The 17746-nt window shown below is 44.2% G+C and overlaps 1 pseudogene across 1 annotated transcript in view; it reads left to right on the top strand.

The window, feature by feature from the left end:
* Positions 1-7662: 7662 nt before the first annotated feature.
* The window catches only part of LOC311143372 (PMS1 protein homolog 1-like), a 46804-nt pseudogene continuing 36720 nt past the window's right edge, over positions 7663-17746 (top strand). The window contains exons 1-5 of the transcript in view: positions 7663-7674; positions 7970-8107; positions 9368-9541; positions 9637-9738; positions 9853-10015. The product of the transcript in view is annotated as a PMS1 protein homolog 1-like (transcript). The remainder of the gene's footprint in view (positions 7675-7969; positions 8108-9367; positions 9542-9636; positions 9739-9852; positions 10016-17746) is intronic.

Here is a 17746-nt window from a genome sequence, read left to right as displayed (position 1 = left end):
ATTTTTCAATCTACCCTGCAGTATGCAATCGTCAGGACCAGAAACATCTTCCTGCTCCTGCACAGACCTAGCATGACCAGAACTCAGGGAATAAACAGTATCAGCCAAAAGAACAGCCTTACCGTCCTCTATAGACTCCCCCTGTTCAGTCTCAGAGGAACGTGCATAATAGGGTTTTAACAAATTTACATGGCACAGTTGGTTTGCTTTCCTCCGTTCTGGAGTGGCAACTAGATAATTTTGCTCAGTGTACTGGCGCACCACTGTATATGGACCTTGAAACTTGGCTTGAAAAGGAGAACCAACAATTGGCAGCAGAGCCAGAACCTGATCACCTGGACTAAAGTGACGAGGCTCAGCTCGGCGATCATATATGCTCTTCATCCTGACCTGTGAAGATGATAGCTTCTCTTTAGCCATTTCACCAGCGGCATACAAGCGTCGCCGAAAATCACCCACATATGATAACAGGGACTGAGGAGGCTCGGGAGACTTCCAGTCATCCTGGAGAACAGATAAAAGCCCACGCACCCGATGTCCAAACACTAGGTCATTTGGGCTAAAACCCGTGCTCTCCTGTGAAACCTCCCTAGCTGCTAACAATAACCAAGGCAACCCCTCCTCCCAATCCTTTTCCATCTCAGTACAATAAGCTCTCAACAACGACTTAAGTGTTTGATGGAAACGTTCCAGTGCTCCTTGACTTTGGGCATGATAGGCGCTAGACAAGTTGTGTTTAATATGGAGTTGTTGGAGAACCTGACCAAAGAGATTAGAGGTGAAATTAGATCCTTGATCACTTTGAATGACCTTAGGGATTCCAAACAGTGAGAGAAACTGAGTCAAAGCTTTTAACACAGCCTTAGTCGTGATAGACCGGAGAGGATAGGCAGCAGGAAACCTAGTGGTCTGACACATCACAGTCAACAAATAATTACTACCCTTTCTAGAACGAGGCAGAGGACCAACACAGTCAATAATCAAATACTCAAAAGGTTTACTGAGTACAGGAATAGGGAACAGTGGTACCGGCTTAATAGCTTGATTAGGTTTACCAGTTAATTGACAGGTGTGACAAGTTTTGATGAAATCAGAAACATCCCTCTTTAATCTTGGCCAAAAGAAATGTCGTAATATACGATTGTAGGTTTTTCTCACACCCATATGCCCAGCAACGTCATTGTGAGAAGTTGTTAGCACCAACTCACGAAGCTTAATTGGTACCACCACCTGACTAATCGCCTCCCCCAGAAAACAACTACCATGAGACATCCACTTTCTCATCAGGACCTCCTCTTGGAGAAAATAGCCCTGTGCGACATCTCCCAACTGTTCCACAGGCACAATTTGGTCCCGCAACTCTTCTAATGTAGGGTCAGTCCGTTGCGCCTCGATTAAATCGGAGCGGGATATAGATAACGGGATAACAGGGAAAACAGTAACCGACTTCTTTGTGGTATTCTCGTTAGCCAGTTCCGTGACCAGGTCGTCATGGATCATAGAACGCGTCACTGCACACGCAGAAAACACCTCTGGGAAATTCTGCGCACTCTCATCAGGAATCCCTACAATTGACGGCTTAGTGGAAACCACTAAAGATGGAAACGCGATAGGCCACACACGCTCCCCAGCCAAGTTATTTCCAAGGATCACGTCAATACCCTCAATAGGCAATGAAGGACGCACCCCCACAACAACCTCACCTTTCACCAGTCCACAATCCAACATCAGTTTATGCAATGGAACTGACAGAGTGTTCAAACCTATTCCCCTAATTAGAACACTATTCCCCGAATCAGTCTCCGCAGAGAAGGGTAACACCGATTCCAACACAAATGATTCAGAGGCGCCTGTGTCTCTTAGGATCTTTACTGGCACTAGGTTCTTACTTCCTACCATAGACACAAAACCTTCCGTAACGAAAGGTAAATAGTCGGGATCAATGTAGCCCTTCACCTGGCTCTGGGCATGAGACAATGCGTCAGGAGTGAACTGATGTGGAACAGGCGCTGCTAACGCTGCAGGCCTCGATTTACCATAAGCACCTGTACTGAATTTACCCCTAGACCTAAGAATCGGACATTCATTTTTCCAATGACCTAATTCTTGACAGTAGTGACACTCTTGACCAAAGTCAGTTTTACCACGGGTATCAGGCTCAACCCTAGTTGAATGAAACTCTACCCGGGAACCGAAGTATCTCGGCGAGCGAGGCCCAAATCTCTGCGAACGCCCCCACTCACTCCGAATACGGGGTTCTGCAAAAACATTTTTGTGAGTCAACACATATTCATCTGCCAAAACCGCAGCTTCAGCGACAGTCTTTATTTTTCATACGTTAATGTACGTCGCTATACGATCAGGGATTGTGTCCTTAAATTGTTCTAACATAATCAGATCACACAGCCCTTGGAAAGTCATAACTGCAGAGGCGGAACACCAGCGATTGAACTGTGAAGATAACATTCGCGCAAACTCAACATGAGTCTGCTGATCATCCCTTTTTAAAGTTCTAAATCGTTGGCGGTAAGCCTCAGGGACCAATTCGTAACTCTGTAACACAGCCGTTTTAACCTTCTCATAACTAACACTGTCTGCTACACTAAGAGCTGAATATGCTTCTTGCGCTTTACCAGTCAGCACACACTGCAACATCAAAGTGCGATCAGAATCAGGCCAACTCCTAGCGTCAGCAACACGCTCAAACAACGAAAAGAATGTCTCCGGGTCCTTTTCATTAAACTGGGGCAACAACCGTAAATTCCCAACAATATCAAATGTGTCTGGATTACGACCAAAAGAGGAACGACCCCTAGGTAACTCTGGATCCCCTTCCCAGAGCAAACTCTCCCCTGAGAGCTTTCCTTCCCTAACCAACTCTAGTCGCTCTTGTTGCAGCTTGATTTTAGCACGCTCCATATCCTGTTTAAATTCCAATTCCCTTTCATATTTTACCCGATCATGCCCTAGCTGTAACAGAAGCAGTTCTTTCTGCTGTTCAAAAAGAAGACTACTATGACTAACCGATGGAGCGGTCATTGTAACATATCGGGGAGACAACATGTCCTCAGCAGAGGCTGCCCCAGTGGTAACATCCAGAATACCACTCTCCATCAAATTGGCCTTCAATATTAACCTAATAGAATTTTTTAGACGTTTATCACTAATTTCAACCTTGTAGTGTTCAGCAACCTTCAACAGCTGTTCTTTAGTACATAATTCTAACAGTTCTTCTGATGGAAAGCGAATGAACTCGTCTACATTAGACGCCATAATCAGGAAAATAAATAAATATATATATATCATAATAATCTTGCTCAACCCCTCTGCTGAGCACACCAGACACAAGAGAAATGACAATCACACCGAGTACCACAGAAGAGAGCTGGGATATGGAGCTTCCCCAAAACCTACAATAACTCAACCCTAGTCTTCGTGCAGATTCGCGGTGGGTAATTACGCACTGTAGCCCGCTGGCAAGGAATTAAACCCCCCAGCACGCTGGTAGATTCCCCCAAGCCACGGATGTGCCCCCGAGACAACTCCTCAGTCCACAGACACCACACAAAAATAACAAACATTTAACCATGCCCAACGTATCCCAAAACAAAACACGTCACTAAGCCTATCAGGGGAAAAAGCTATAGCTCCGGGTAGAAAATGTCACTACCCTACCCAATCTCCCACTGAGGTACACAGCCGATTGTACTCACCTCCTCAGACCGATGTCCCAACAGCGAGTCGAGCAAGAGTTTCCAGGCTGGGCAGGGACTGGAAACTAACCAATGTACTCTCTCCAACGCAGTACACAACCCAAAGGCAACCAATACTGGGCCTATCAAACGCAAACAAACTAACAAAATTTACAAAGAAAGACCCTACAGAATTGGACATTAACTCCACGTTCTCCCAAACACAACCAGTTCAAGATCCCGGACGAGCCCCCACTTGTCACGAACCGGCTCAAGTTCGTAACAAAAGGGAGACACGTGGAGACAAGGAATACTCAAAGTATATATTTATTAACTAAAGTAAACTAAATCAAATAACAATGGTGTGTGTAATCAGTAATCAGTAGTGTAAGTGAGTGTTTGCATGCATAAATGTAATATGGAAAAGTGTTGAGAGGTGCCAAAGCAAACAACCAAAAAGGCCACAAAAATACCACAACCAAAGTCAAAGTATCTGCCTGGAGAGAGTCTCCTCAATGAATGTGGAAGAGGTCCATTTATGCTGGGACACACCCGGCCCAGGTGTTTCCCATGTAGCTGACGACCCTCCCAACTCTGCCCACCGGCATCCTAATAAGGAAACAAGAGCAAAGAGAGAATACGGCAGACAGAGTGGGAGGGTCGTCACATCATGCTGGAAGACCCATCCACGACCCATCTTCAATGCTCTTACTGAGGGAAGGAGGTTGTTGGCCAAGATCTCGCGATACATGGCCCCATCCATCCTCCCCTCAATACGGTGCAGTCGTCCTGTCCCCTTTGTAGAAAAGCATCCCCAAAGAATGATGTTTCCACCTCCATGCTTCACGGTTGGGATGGTGTTCTTGGGGTTGTACTCATCCTTCTTCTTCCTCCAAACACGGCGAGTGGAGTTTAGACCAAAAAGCTCTATTTTTGTCTCATCAGACCACATGACCTTCTCTCATTCCTCCTCTGGATCATCCAGATGGTCATTGGCAAACTTCAGACGGGCCTGGACATGCGCTGGCTTGAGCAGGGGGACCTTGCGTGTGCTGCAGGATTTTAATCCATGACGGTGTAGTGTGTTACTAATGGTTTTCTTTGAGACTGTGGTCCCAGCTCTCTTCAGGTCATTGACCAGGTCCTGCCATGTAGTTCTGGGCTGATCCCTCACCTTCCTCATGATCATTGATGCCCCAGACCGAGGGTGATTGACCAACAGTTGTTGCCTTCTCACCAAGCTGCTTGCCTATTGTCCTGTAGCCCATCCCAGCCTTGTGCAGGTCTACAATTTTATCCCTGATGTCCTTACACAGCTCTCTGGTCTTGGCCATTGTGGAGAGGTTGGAGTCTGTTTGATTGAGTGTGTGGACAGGTGTCTTTTATACAGGTAACGAGTTCAAACAGGTGCAGTTAATACATGTAATGAGTGGAGAACAGGAGGGCTTCTTAAAGAAAAACTAAGGTCTGTGAGAGCCGGAATTCTTACTGGTTGGTAGGTGATCAAATACTAATGTCATGCAATAAAATGCAAATTAATTACTTAAAAATCATACAATGTGATTTTCTGGATTTTTGTTTTAGATTCCGTCTCTCACAGTTGAAGTGTACCTATGATAAAAATTACAGACCTCTACATGCTTTGTAAGTAGGAAAACCTGCAAAATCGGCAGTGTATCAAATACTTGTTCTCCCCACTGTACATGCCCGTCTGAAGTTTGCCGTTGAACATCTGAATGATTCAGAGGAGAACTGGGTGAAAGTGTTGTGGTCAGATGAGACCAAAATGGAGCTCTTTGGCCTCAACTCAACTCGCAGTGTTTGGAGGAGGAGGAATGCTGCCTATGACCCCAAGAACACCATCCCCACCTTCAAACATGGAGGTGGAAACATTATGCTTTGGGGGGGTGGGTTTCTGCTAAGGGGACAGGACAACTTCACCGCATCAAAGGGACGATGGACGGGGCCATGTACCATTAAATCTTGGGTGAGAACCCCCTTCCCTCAGCCAGGGCATTGAAAATGGGTCGTGGATGGGTATTCCAGCATGACAATGACCCAAAACACACGGCCAAGGCAACAAAGGAGTGGCTCAAGAAGAAGCACATTAAGGTCCTGGAGTGGCCTAGCCAGTCTCCAGACCTTAATCCCATAGAAAATCTCTTGAGGGAGCTTAATGACTTGGAGAAGATCTGCAAAGAGGAGTGGGACAAAATCCCTTCTGAGATGTGTGCAAACCTGGTGGCCAACTACAAGAAACGTCTGACCTCTGTGATTGCCAACAAGGGTTTTGCCACCAAGTACTAAGTCATGTTTTGCAGAGGGGTCAAATACTTATCTCCCTCATTAAAATGCAAATCAATTTATAACATTTTTGACATGCGTTTTTCTGGATTTTTTGTTTTGTTATTCTGTCTCTCACTGTTAAAATAAACCTACCATTAAAATTATAGACTGATCATGTCTTTGTCAGTGGGCAAACGTACAAAATCAGCAGGGGACCAAATACTTTTTTCCCTCGCTGTATTTGTCAATCACTCATATCGATATCACGTTGAAATCAATTGCGAGAGAGGGGGGGTGAGGTTGCACGTCTTGTTAACTAACACAGCTCAAAAACCACATCTGGGAATAATGTGTACATTACCTCAATCAATAACCCCAACTACCTCGTACCCCAGTACACTGACTCGGTACCGGTACTCCTTGTATATAGCCTGTATATCGTTATTTTATTGTGTTACTATTTTATTTTTTATCTATTTGTTAATGTTCGTACTTTTTAACTGCATTGTTGGGAAAGGGCTCGTAAGTAAGCATTTCACGTTAAAGTCTACACATGTAATCGGCGCAAGTGACAAATACAATTTGATTTCACATCACTGGTTAGAGGACAATTTGTAGAAGACCGCTAGCTACATTTTGATTCAAGTGGGTCGCCAACGCCGAAGTGTAAACGCAACACTTTTTTGTTAATAACTTCCAAGGATATCACGCTGAAATCAATAGAATAGAGGGCAAAACGTTTGGGGTGTAGCGCTATTTAAACTAACACTATTCAAAGGCCACATGGAAACTTGGAATAACCAATACATGGTTCGTTAAATAAATAACCTATACATGGTAGGAAGAACCTATAGATGGTCGGTATTTCACCCTTTAGTGTGGCCACTGGCCAGTGAAGCACATAAACGTCACTCATGGCATGTTGAACTTGTAGAAGGCTTATATCTATATTTTGGAATGTCGGATGTTGATTTTGGGAGCCTGCCATCACGGAAAAGGGAACAGACCACTTTTTCTGTTTGATAACTTAAGTGAAAGTTAGTGTATTGGTGTGTGGCCAGCGACTTTTATAGAGACCCCCCCCCCCCCCCCCCCAATATTCTGTGCCATTTCCTGGCAATTTTATTAACTTCCAGTCAGGCACATCACAGCGCGTGACAAAGGAGGAGGAATGCTGCCTATGACCCCAAGAACATCATCCCCACCTTCAAACATGGAGGTGGAAACATTATGCTTTGGGGGGGGGGGGGGTTCTGCTAAGGGGACAGGACAACTTCACCACATCAAAGGGACGATGGACGGGGCCATGTACCATTAAATCTTGGGTGAGAACCTCCTTCCCTCAGCCAGGGCATTGAAAATGGGTCGTGGATGGGTATTCCAGCGTGACAATGACCCAAAACACACGGCCAAGGCAACAAAGGAGTGGCTCAAGAAGAAGCACATTAAGGTCCTGGAGTGGCTGGATTTTGGAATGTCGGATGTTGATTTCGGGAGCCTGCCATCACGGAAAAGGGAACAGACAGACATCAAAGCGCGTGACAAAATCAACGGTACAAAACCAAAGATGTTGAACTGTTTTAAGCAGTCAATCTTATGTCATCATAATGACTAAACTTTTATGTTAAAATCACCAATCTGAGATAAAAAGGATGTGTAATTCCACTCAATGTTATGGGTGAAGATGCAAGCTTGTGTAAGGTCGTAACACAAACTGTCCACATTAGAGAAATTAGCCAATAATTTAATATGGGAAAATAATTCAACATGTCAATTTAAGATGATACTATATGTTGCCCACTCACAAACTATTGCAACAATGACATCTATTTGTCCCTCATTTAACCATTTAGAGAGTTAAAAAATGCCCTCAAACACAATTTAACTGGGCACTCTAGACTAGAGCCTCCAGTTGTGAATGACAGCTCATTGCACAACAATGTCACATAAATGTTTTTTTTCTCCATATTGCAGGTGTCCATAAACATTAGCTAATCATAAAACAGCTGCCTGCAGACACGGTGCACATTCTGTCCAGCTGTCAGGTCATCACCTCTGTGGTAAACGTTGTGAAGGAACTGCTGGAGAATTCCTTGGATGCTGGTGCCTTGAGCATCCACATTAAACGGGTAAAAAAAATATGTATTTCACCCTTTAGTGTGGCCAGTGAAGCACATGCAAATCACTCATGGTGTGTTGAAATTGTCACATTGTAAAGCACATAGCTATTTTACTTGTTTTCCCTGGCAAGAATTAGGCCTACTTAAAGGTATCCTGTTAAACCTGTCCTGATAACATGAATGTAACTACACACACGGTCTCCAACTCCCAATACTGTCAGAAATGGTTATAGTGTACTCATATGGTCATATCATCTGAATTCCTCAGATATTTTCCCATTTTGAGTGGGCTCGGCTCACCTGCTCTCTGTGTGAATTTGTTTTTCTTGGCATGGGGGAATACTTGAGTTCTCTCTCATGAGTGCACTCTTTGCCCACTTCAGAGCCATTTCTTAATGAGCTGTCAGCGGTAATCCTTTCAGGCAGCACAGCCAGCCTCTGAGGACATAGTGAAGCTTTTTTATTGGACTAATATTTCCAACTCTTCTCCTATATTGCCAAGAGGAAAGCAAATCCACTTATCAAGAGGAAAACATTTTTCCGGAACTGAACACCACATGATCAATATCAAATGACCTCCAAGTATCTAGCACATAAAATTGCCTGTATGGAAGGAAGCACAATTTATTCATTTCTTGTACTTACCCCTCATTGAATTGGAAACTGAGCTGGAGTGGACACCGTATCAAATCAAATCAAATTTTATTGGCCACATGCGCCGAATACAACAGGTGCAGACATTACAGTGAAATGCTTACTTACAGCCCTTAACCAACAGTGCATTTATTTTTAATAAAAAAGTAAAATAAAACAACAACAAAAAAGTGTTGAGAAAAAAAGAGCAGAAGTAAAATAAAAGAACAGTTAGGGAGGCTGTAACATACACTGAGATACCAAACATTAGGAACACCTTCCTAACCCCCCCCCCCCACATACTCAATCCATGCCTCAATTGTCTCAAGGCATAAAAATCCTTCTTTAACCTGTCTCCTCCCCCTCATCTACACTGAAGTGGATTTAACAAGTGACATCAATAAGGGATCATAGCATTCACCTGGTCAGTCTGTCATGGAAAGAGCAGGTGTTCTTAATGTTTTGTACACTCCGTGTATATAATAATCAGATCAACCCACAAAATATGCTTGAAGAACTTAGAACACATAAGTGTTAATATGACACAAAAAACTAAAATCTGCTTTCAAGACTCTTTGAAGGGACAATACTGAACATTCTCTATTTTATGTATTTCATGTGTAAAAGGAGAATTAGGATCTGGATCGAATAGAAAGCATAGACAGTGGCTCAGGCATCAAAGCTGCTGATACTGCTGTGATGGCTGTGAAACACTACACCTCTAAAATCTGCAGCCACGATGACCTGGAGCGCCTGGAGACATATGGCTTCAGAGGAGAGGCCCTGGGCTCCATATGCGCCGTGGCAGAGGTCAGAAGCAGCTCTCTTTTACACTCAATTCTGCTCAAAAAGTCCAAAGTGGTAATAAGCAGCAGTGATAGATTTGCCTTGTGGTCTCCCACCAGGTAGCTGTCACGACAAAGACTGCAGAGAATGACGTCGGCACCCAGTACACGCTTGACCTCACGGGCAGGGTCGTTTCCCAGACGCCCTCTCTCCTAGGGCAAGTTTTAACATAGCCCTTTTTACTGAAATGAAGGAGTCAGTTTCCAACAGTATTTATTATGTATACATCACAGAGAAAAATGGTATGGGTAGACATGAGCTTTGATGTCTTTTCAGGTACCACAGTCTGTGCACTGAAGCTTTTTAAGAATCCCAGTGAGGAGGCAGTACTACGTCAACACGAGAAAGTGCAAGGAGGAGCTGAAGAAGGCGCAGGACCTTCTCATGGTGTACGCCATTGTAAAACCAGAGCTGAGACTCACCCTTACTCACAATAAGGTACAACTTCATTCTCAATGTTTATTCATCTTTTTGCACACACTAATACGTCTTACCACAAGGTGTCCTCATCTGTCTGCATTTCCATGGGTGAAACCATCCCTGCATACCAACTCCATTAATCACTGCTTAAGCGTCATTAATGCCATCAATGATTTGATACGTTAGTGTTGACGTGAAGAGAGAACCTTTTTCTTTGTCCATACGTCTCTATCTCATTCTCTGCTCTCAGCTATTAGTTAGAGCTTCATCAATGGCCCATGTCTTTCAAAGGTTACTGGCACTGTAGTAGTTCCAGTGTATTTAACATACCACACAACACACGTCATATCCATGTCAAAAAGCCTTCCTCCAAAATGTAATGGACATTTTTCTTCATTTCACCAAAAATGTTTATATATTGAGCACAGGTGGGTTTATTTTGTGAATGAGATTATGAGTTTGTGGAAAATGCGTGATTTAGCCTAAGATTCTGCTTGTCAAAGTAAAGTCTTATTAGATATGACATCTATGTAAAGAAGGAGTTTTTCCACCATTTATCACAACTTTCCAGGAGATTAGATGAGAGACATTAAAGTAGTGCAGAGAAATATGGAATTATCATAAAAAAAAAACGAGTAACATAGTGCTTATGCTGTCACTGCAGTGTCTTGAGAATTCAAGTTCTTTTTACGCAGGTTCTCACTTAACAGCGCACCAATTAGTATATCAAATTTGTGTGGGAATTTGACATGTTTATGCTGTGCAGGAATCCATTCAGTTCCTGCTGGGCACGCTGTCCAGACTACAGAGATTATTTTGTGGTGCCAGTGAAAAGATGCGCAATTTCCCATGACCTGAACCCACTCCCTCCCGTAGTCATATTTAGTGAACTGTGGATGCCTTTGGAGCTGAATTATGGAAGAAAAGAAGACAAACCGAGAAAGCTGTAGAACACTGGGCTGCAGACTTAACCCCAGATTCAGTTTCAGTCAGTGGCCACTTGGAATAAAACATTAGGGGAGGGGTGTCAGAGGAATAACACCACTGTATACTTTTCATTGAAATCACTCTGACATCATCAAGGGAGGAGCGTACCCCCATTTCATGGCATCAGCACTTGGGAGCCATATCTGTATCCCAAACTTTGCACTTCGGCCTGTGTTGGGTTTCATGGCTTCTCCAAGTGCTGTTTACGGGAGTGATCCGTTTACAGTCACCAAATTGCATATTTCATATAGCAGAGACGTGTGCTGCTGCGGACACCATACTTTCAGAAATCAACACCCTGGAGATATACTCGCTGGTGGACACATCAACAACAAGCCCACCCCGTGGGTGTGACTATATGTGTTCTCTTTTTCTCTGGGACTAATTTCCTTCGGAAACTATTCAGACCCCTTGACTTTTTCCAAATTTTGTTACGTTACAGCCTTATTCTAAAATTGATTAAATCCCCCACATCAATGTACACACAATACCCCATAATGACAAAGCAAAAACATGTTTTTATAAATGTTTATAAAAAATATAAAACTGAAATATCACATTTACATAAGTATTTTGTTGAAGCTCCTTTGGCAGCAATTACAGCCTCGAGTCTACTTGGGTATGACGCTACAAGCTTGGCTAACCTGTATTTGGGGAGTTTCTCATATTCTTCTCTGCAGATCCTCTGAAGCTCTGTCAGGTTGGATGGGGAGCGTCACTGCATAGCTATTTTCAGGTCTCTCCAGAGATGTTCGATCGGGTTCAAGTCCGGGCTCTGGCTGGGCCACTCAAGGACATTCAGAGACTTGTCTCGAAGCCACTCCTGAATTGTCTTGGCTGTGTGCTTAGGGTCGTTGTCCTGTTGTAAGGTGAACCTTCGCCCCAATCTGAGGTCCTGAGTGCTCTGGAGCAGGTTTTCATCAAGGATCCCTCTGTACTTTGCTCTGTTCTTCTTTCTCTCGATCCTGACTAGACTCCCAGTCCCCACAGCATGATGCCACCACCACCATGCTTAACCGTAGGGATGGTGCTAGGTTTCCTCCAGAAGTGACGCTTGGCATTCAGGCCAAAGAGTTCAATCTTGGTTTCATTAGACCAGAGAATCTTGTTTCTCATGGTCTGAGAGTCCTTTAGGTGCCTTTTGGCAAACTCCAAGCGGGCTGTCATGTGCCTTTTACTGAGAAATGGCTTCCATCTGGCCACTCTACCATAAAGGCCTGATTGGTGGAGTGCTGCAGAGATGGTTGTCCTTCTGGAAGGTTCTACCATCTCCACAGAGGAACTCTGGAGCTCTGTCAGAGTGACCATCGGGTTCTTGGTCACCTCACCTCCCTTTGTTTTGTTGACATTGAGTGAGAGGTTATTTTCCTGGCACCACACTCCCAGAGCCCTCACCTCCTCCCTGTAGACTGTCTCGTCATTGTTGGTAATCAAGACTACTACTGTTGTGCCGTCTGCAAACTTGATGAAAGAGTTGGAGGCGTGCTTGGCCACGCAGTCATGGGTGAACAGGGAGTACAGGAGGGGGCTGAGCACGCTCCCTTGTGTGGCCCCAGTGTTGAGAATCAGCGAAGTGGAGGTGTTGTTTCCTACCTTCACCACCTGGGGGCGGCCCATCAGGAAGTCCAGGACCCAGTTGCACAGGGCGGGGTTCAGACCCAGGGCCTCGAGCTTAATGATGAGCTTGGAGGGTACTATGGAGTTGAATGCTGAGCTATAGTCAATGAACAGCATTCTTACATAGGTATTCCTCTTGTCCAGATGGGATAGGGCAGTGTGCAGTGTGATGGCGATTGCATCGTCTGTGGATCTACTGGGGCGGTAAGCAAATTTAAGTGGGTCTAGGGTGACAGGTAAGGTGGAGGTGATATGATCCTTGACTAGTCTCTCAAAGCACTTCATGATGACAGAGGTGAGTGCTACGGGGCGATAGTCATTTAGTTCAGTTACCTTTGCTTTCTTGGGGACAGGAACAATGGTGGCCATCTTGAAGCATGTGGGGACAGCAGACTGGGATAGGGAGAGATTGAATATGTCCGTAAACACACCAGCCAGCTGGTCTGCTCATGCTCTGAGGACGCGGCTAGGGATGCCGTCTGGGCCGGCAGCCTTGCGGGGGTTAACATGCTTAAATATCTTATTCACATCGGCCACGGAGAAGGAGAGCCCACAGTCCTTGGTAGTGGGCCGTGTCGGTGGCGGTGTATTATCCTCAAAGCGGGCGAAGAAGGTGTTTAGCTTGTCCAGAAGCAAGACGTCAGTGTCGGCGACGTGGCTGGTTTTCCTTTAGTAGTCCGTGATTGTCTGTAGACCCAGCCACATACGTCTCGTGTCTGAGCCGTTGAATTGCGACTCCACTTTGTCTCTATACTGATGTTTTGCCTGTTTAATTGCCTTGCGGAATGCGTAGCTACACTGTTTGTTTTCTGCCATATTCCCAGTCACCTTGCCATGGTTAAATGCGGTGGTTCGCGCTTTCAGTTTTGCGAGAATGCTGCCATCTATCCACAGTTTCTGGTTAGGGTAGGTTTTAATAGTCACAGTGGGCACAACATCTCCTATACACTTCCTGATAAACTCAGTCACTGTTTCAGTGTATTCGTCTAAATTATTTTCGCAAGCTACCCGGAACATATCCCAGTCCGCGTGATCAAAACAATCTTGAAGCGTGAATTCCGATTGGTCAGACCAGCGTTGAATAGTCCTTAGCACGGGTACTTCCTGTTTGAGTTTCTACCTGTAGGAAGGAAGGAGCAAAAGGGAGTCATGGTCAGATTTGCTGAAAGGAGGGCGGGGGAGGGCCTTATAACCATCCCGGAAGTTCGAATAGCAATGGTCGAGAATTTTAGCAGCCCGAGTACAACAGTCGATATGTTGATAGAACTGCGGCAGCCTAGTCCTAAAATGTGCTTTGTTAAAATCCCCAGCTACAATAAATGCAGCCTCAGGATATGTGGTTTCCAGTTTGCATAAAGTCCAGTGAAGTTCTTTGAGTGCCGTCGTGGTATTGGCTTGAGGGGGGATATACACGGCCGTGACTATAACTGAAGGAAATTATCTTGGGAGATAATACGGTCGGCATTTGTAGTGCTGCATCAGATGACCTGGCCTCCACAATCCTCTGACCTCAACCCAGTTGAGATGGTTTGGGATGAGTCGGACGGCAGAGTGAAGGAAAAGTAGCCAACAAGTGCTCAGCATATGTGGGAACTCCTTCAAGACTGTTGTAAAAGCATTCCAGGTGAAGCTGGTTGAGAGAATGCCAAGAGTGTGCAAAGCTGTCATCAAGGCAAAGGGTGGCTATTTGAAGAATCTCAAATATAAAATATATTTTGATTTGTTTAACACTTTTTTTGGTTACTACAGTGAGGGAAAAAAGTATTTGATCCCCTGCTGATTTTGTACATTTGCCCACTGACAAAGAAATGATCAGTCTATAATTTTAATGGTAGGTTTATTTGAACAGTGAGAGACCGAATAACAACAAAAACATCCAGAAAAACGCATGTCAAAAATGTTATAAATTGATTTGCATTTTAATGAGGGAAATAAGTATTTGACCCCCTCTCAATCAGAAAGATTTCTGGCTCCCAGGTGTCTTTTATACAGGTAATGAGCTGAGATTAGGAGCACACTCTTAAAGGGAGTGCTCCTAATCTCAGTTTGTTACCTGTATAAAAGACACCTGTCCACAGAAGCAATCAATCAATCAGATTCCAAACTCTCCACCATGGCCAAGACCAAAGAGCTCTCCAAGGATATCAGGGACAAGATTGTAGACCTACACAAGGCTGGAATGGGCTACAAGACCATCGCCAAGCAGCTTGGTGAGAAGGTGACAACAGTTGGTGCGATTATTCGCAAATGGAAGAAACACAAAAGACCTGTCAATCTCCCTCGGCCTGTCAATCTCCCTCCGCCATGTACCATCACATTTCCCTCAGCCAGGGCATTGAAAATGGGTCGTGGATGGGTATTCCAACATGACAATGACCCAAAACACACGGCCAAGGCAACAAAGGAGTGGCTCAAGAAGAAGCACATTAAGGTCCTGGAGTGGCCTAGCCAGTCTCCAGACCTTAATCCCATAGAAAATCTGTGGAGGGAGCTGAAGGTTCGAGTTGCCAAACATCAGGCTCGAAACCTTAATGACGGCAAAGAGGAGTGGGACAAAATCCCTCCTGAGATGTGTGCAAACCTGGTGGCCACCTACAGGAAACGACTGACCTCTGTGATTGCCAACAAGGGTTTTGCCACCAAGTACTAAGTCATGTTTTGCAGATGGGTCAAATACCTCTTTCCTTCATTAAAATGCAAATCAATTTATAACATTTTTGACATGCGTCTTTCTGGAATTTGTTGTTGTTATTCTGTCTCTCACTGTTCAAATAAACCTACCATTAAAATTATAGACTGATCATTTATTTGTCAGTCGGCAAACGTACAAAATCAGCAGGGGATTAAATGCTTTTTTCCCTCACTGTACATGATTCCATGTGTTATTTCATAGTTTTGATGTCTTCACTATTATTCTACAATGTAAAAATAAAGAAAAAATGTTGAATGAGTAGGTGTGTCCAAGCTTTTGACTGGTACTGTATGTAAATAAGGTATTTCAGTTGTTATTTTTTAAACCAGTTTTCGCTTTGTCATTATGGGGTATTGGGTGTAGATTGAATAGGAAAATGTTTTACTGAATCTATTTTAGAATAAGGCTGTAACGTAACAAAATGTGGATAAACTCAAGCGGTCTGAATACTTTCCGAATGCACTGTACATCTGACATGAAGCAGAGCAATCCAAGCCTCGGTGGAGGTTGCACAGAGATGAGGAAGATTGTGTAACCTTGTGGTCACTGGTTATCTGCTTTCATTATGTAGTGTACATTGATAATATGCTCAGACAACATGTTGATTTGGGAATGGTGTGAAGTAGTGTCCCTTTATTCAGTAGAACTGCTCTCACAGTTTGTGACCTGACATACGCATCAGTGCCCACTAGCTTGTTCTCTGGCTCTCCCCAAACTCCTCTGGTCTGGTTTAGGCCTTTTTAGAATAGATGACACATACAGTGGGGGAAAAAAGTATTTAGTCAGCCACCAATTGTGCAAGTTCTCCCACTTAAAAAGATGAGAGAGGCCTGTAATTTTCATCATAGGTACACGTCAACTATGACAGACAAATTGAGAATTTTTTTCCCAGAAAATCACATTGTAGGATTTTTAATGAATTTATTTGCAAATTATGGTGGAAAATAAGTATTTGGTCACCTACAAACAAGCAAGATTTCTGGCTCTCACAGACATGTAACTTCTTCTTTAAGAGGCTCCTCTGTCCTCCACTCGTTACCTGTATTAATGGCACCTGTTTGAACTTTTTATCAGTATAAAAGACACCTGTCCACAACCTCAAACAGTCACACTCCAAACTCCACTATGGCAAAGACCAAAGAGCTGTCAAAGGACACCAGAAACAAAATTGTAGACCTGCACCAGGCTGGGAAGACTGAATCTGCAATAGGTAAGCAGCTTGGTTTGAAGAAATCAACTGTGGGAGCAATTATTAGGAAATGGAAGACATACAAGACCACTGATAATCTCCCTCGATCTGGGGCTCCACGCAAGATCTCACCCCGTGGGGTCAAAATGATCACAAGAACGGTGAGCATAAATCCCAGAACCACACGGGGGGACCTAGTGAATGACCTGCAGAGAGCTGGGACCAAAGTAACAAAGCCTACCATCAGTAACACACTACGCCGCCAGGGACTCAAATCCTGCAGTGCCAGACGTGTCCCCCTGCTTAAGCCAGTACATGTCCAGGCCCGTCTGAAGTTTGCTAGAGTGCATTTGGAGGATTCAGAAGAGGATTGGGAGAATGTCATATGGTCAGATGAAACCAAAATAGAACTTTTTGGTAAAAACTCAACTCGTCGTGTTTGGAGGACAAAGAATGCTGAGTTGCATCCAAAGAACACCATACCTACTGTGAAGCATGGGGGTGGAAACATCATGCTTTGGGGCTGTTTTTCTGCAAAGGGACCAGGACGACTGATCCGTGTAAAGGAAAGAATGAATGGGGCCATGTATCGTGAGATTTTGAGTGAAAACCTCCTTCCATCAGCAAGGGCATTGAAGATGAAACGTGGCTGGGTCTTTCACCATGACAATGATCCCAAACACACCGCCCGGGCAACGAAGGAGTGGCTTCGTAAGATGCATTTCAAGGTCTTGGAGTGGCCTAGCCAGTCTCCAGATCTCAACCCCATAGAAAATCTTTGGAGGGAGTTGAAAGTCTGTGTTGCCCAGCGACAGCCCCAAAACATCACTGCTCTAGAGGAGATCTGCATGGAGGAATGGGCCAAAATACCAGCAACAGTGTGTGAAAACCTTGTGAAGACTTACAGAAAACGTTTGACCTGTGTCATTGCCAACAAAGGGTATATAACAAAGTATTGAGAAACTTTTGTTATTGACCAAATACTTATTTTCCACCATAATTTGCAAATAAATTCATAAAAAATCATACAATGTGATTTTCTGGAAAAAAAAATCTCATTTTGTCTGTCATAGTTGACGTGTACCTACGATTAAAATTACAGGCCTCTCTCATCTTTTTAAGTGGGAGAACTTGCACAATTGGTGGCTGACTAAATACTTTTTTTCCCCACTGTAAGCCCTATTCGGGCGGGATTAGTTTTACTGGGGGAGGTCAGGTAATGTAATTAAGTGCACAGCACAAAACACCACATCCGTGCGAATAT

Source organism: Coregonus lavaretus (genome assembly GCF_964263955.1).
Source record: "Coregonus lavaretus genome assembly, chromosome: 16".
NCBI lineage: Eukaryota > Metazoa > Chordata > Actinopteri > Salmoniformes > Salmonidae > Coregonus > Coregonus lavaretus.
This window is presented reverse-complemented; position numbering and strand designations above follow the sequence as displayed.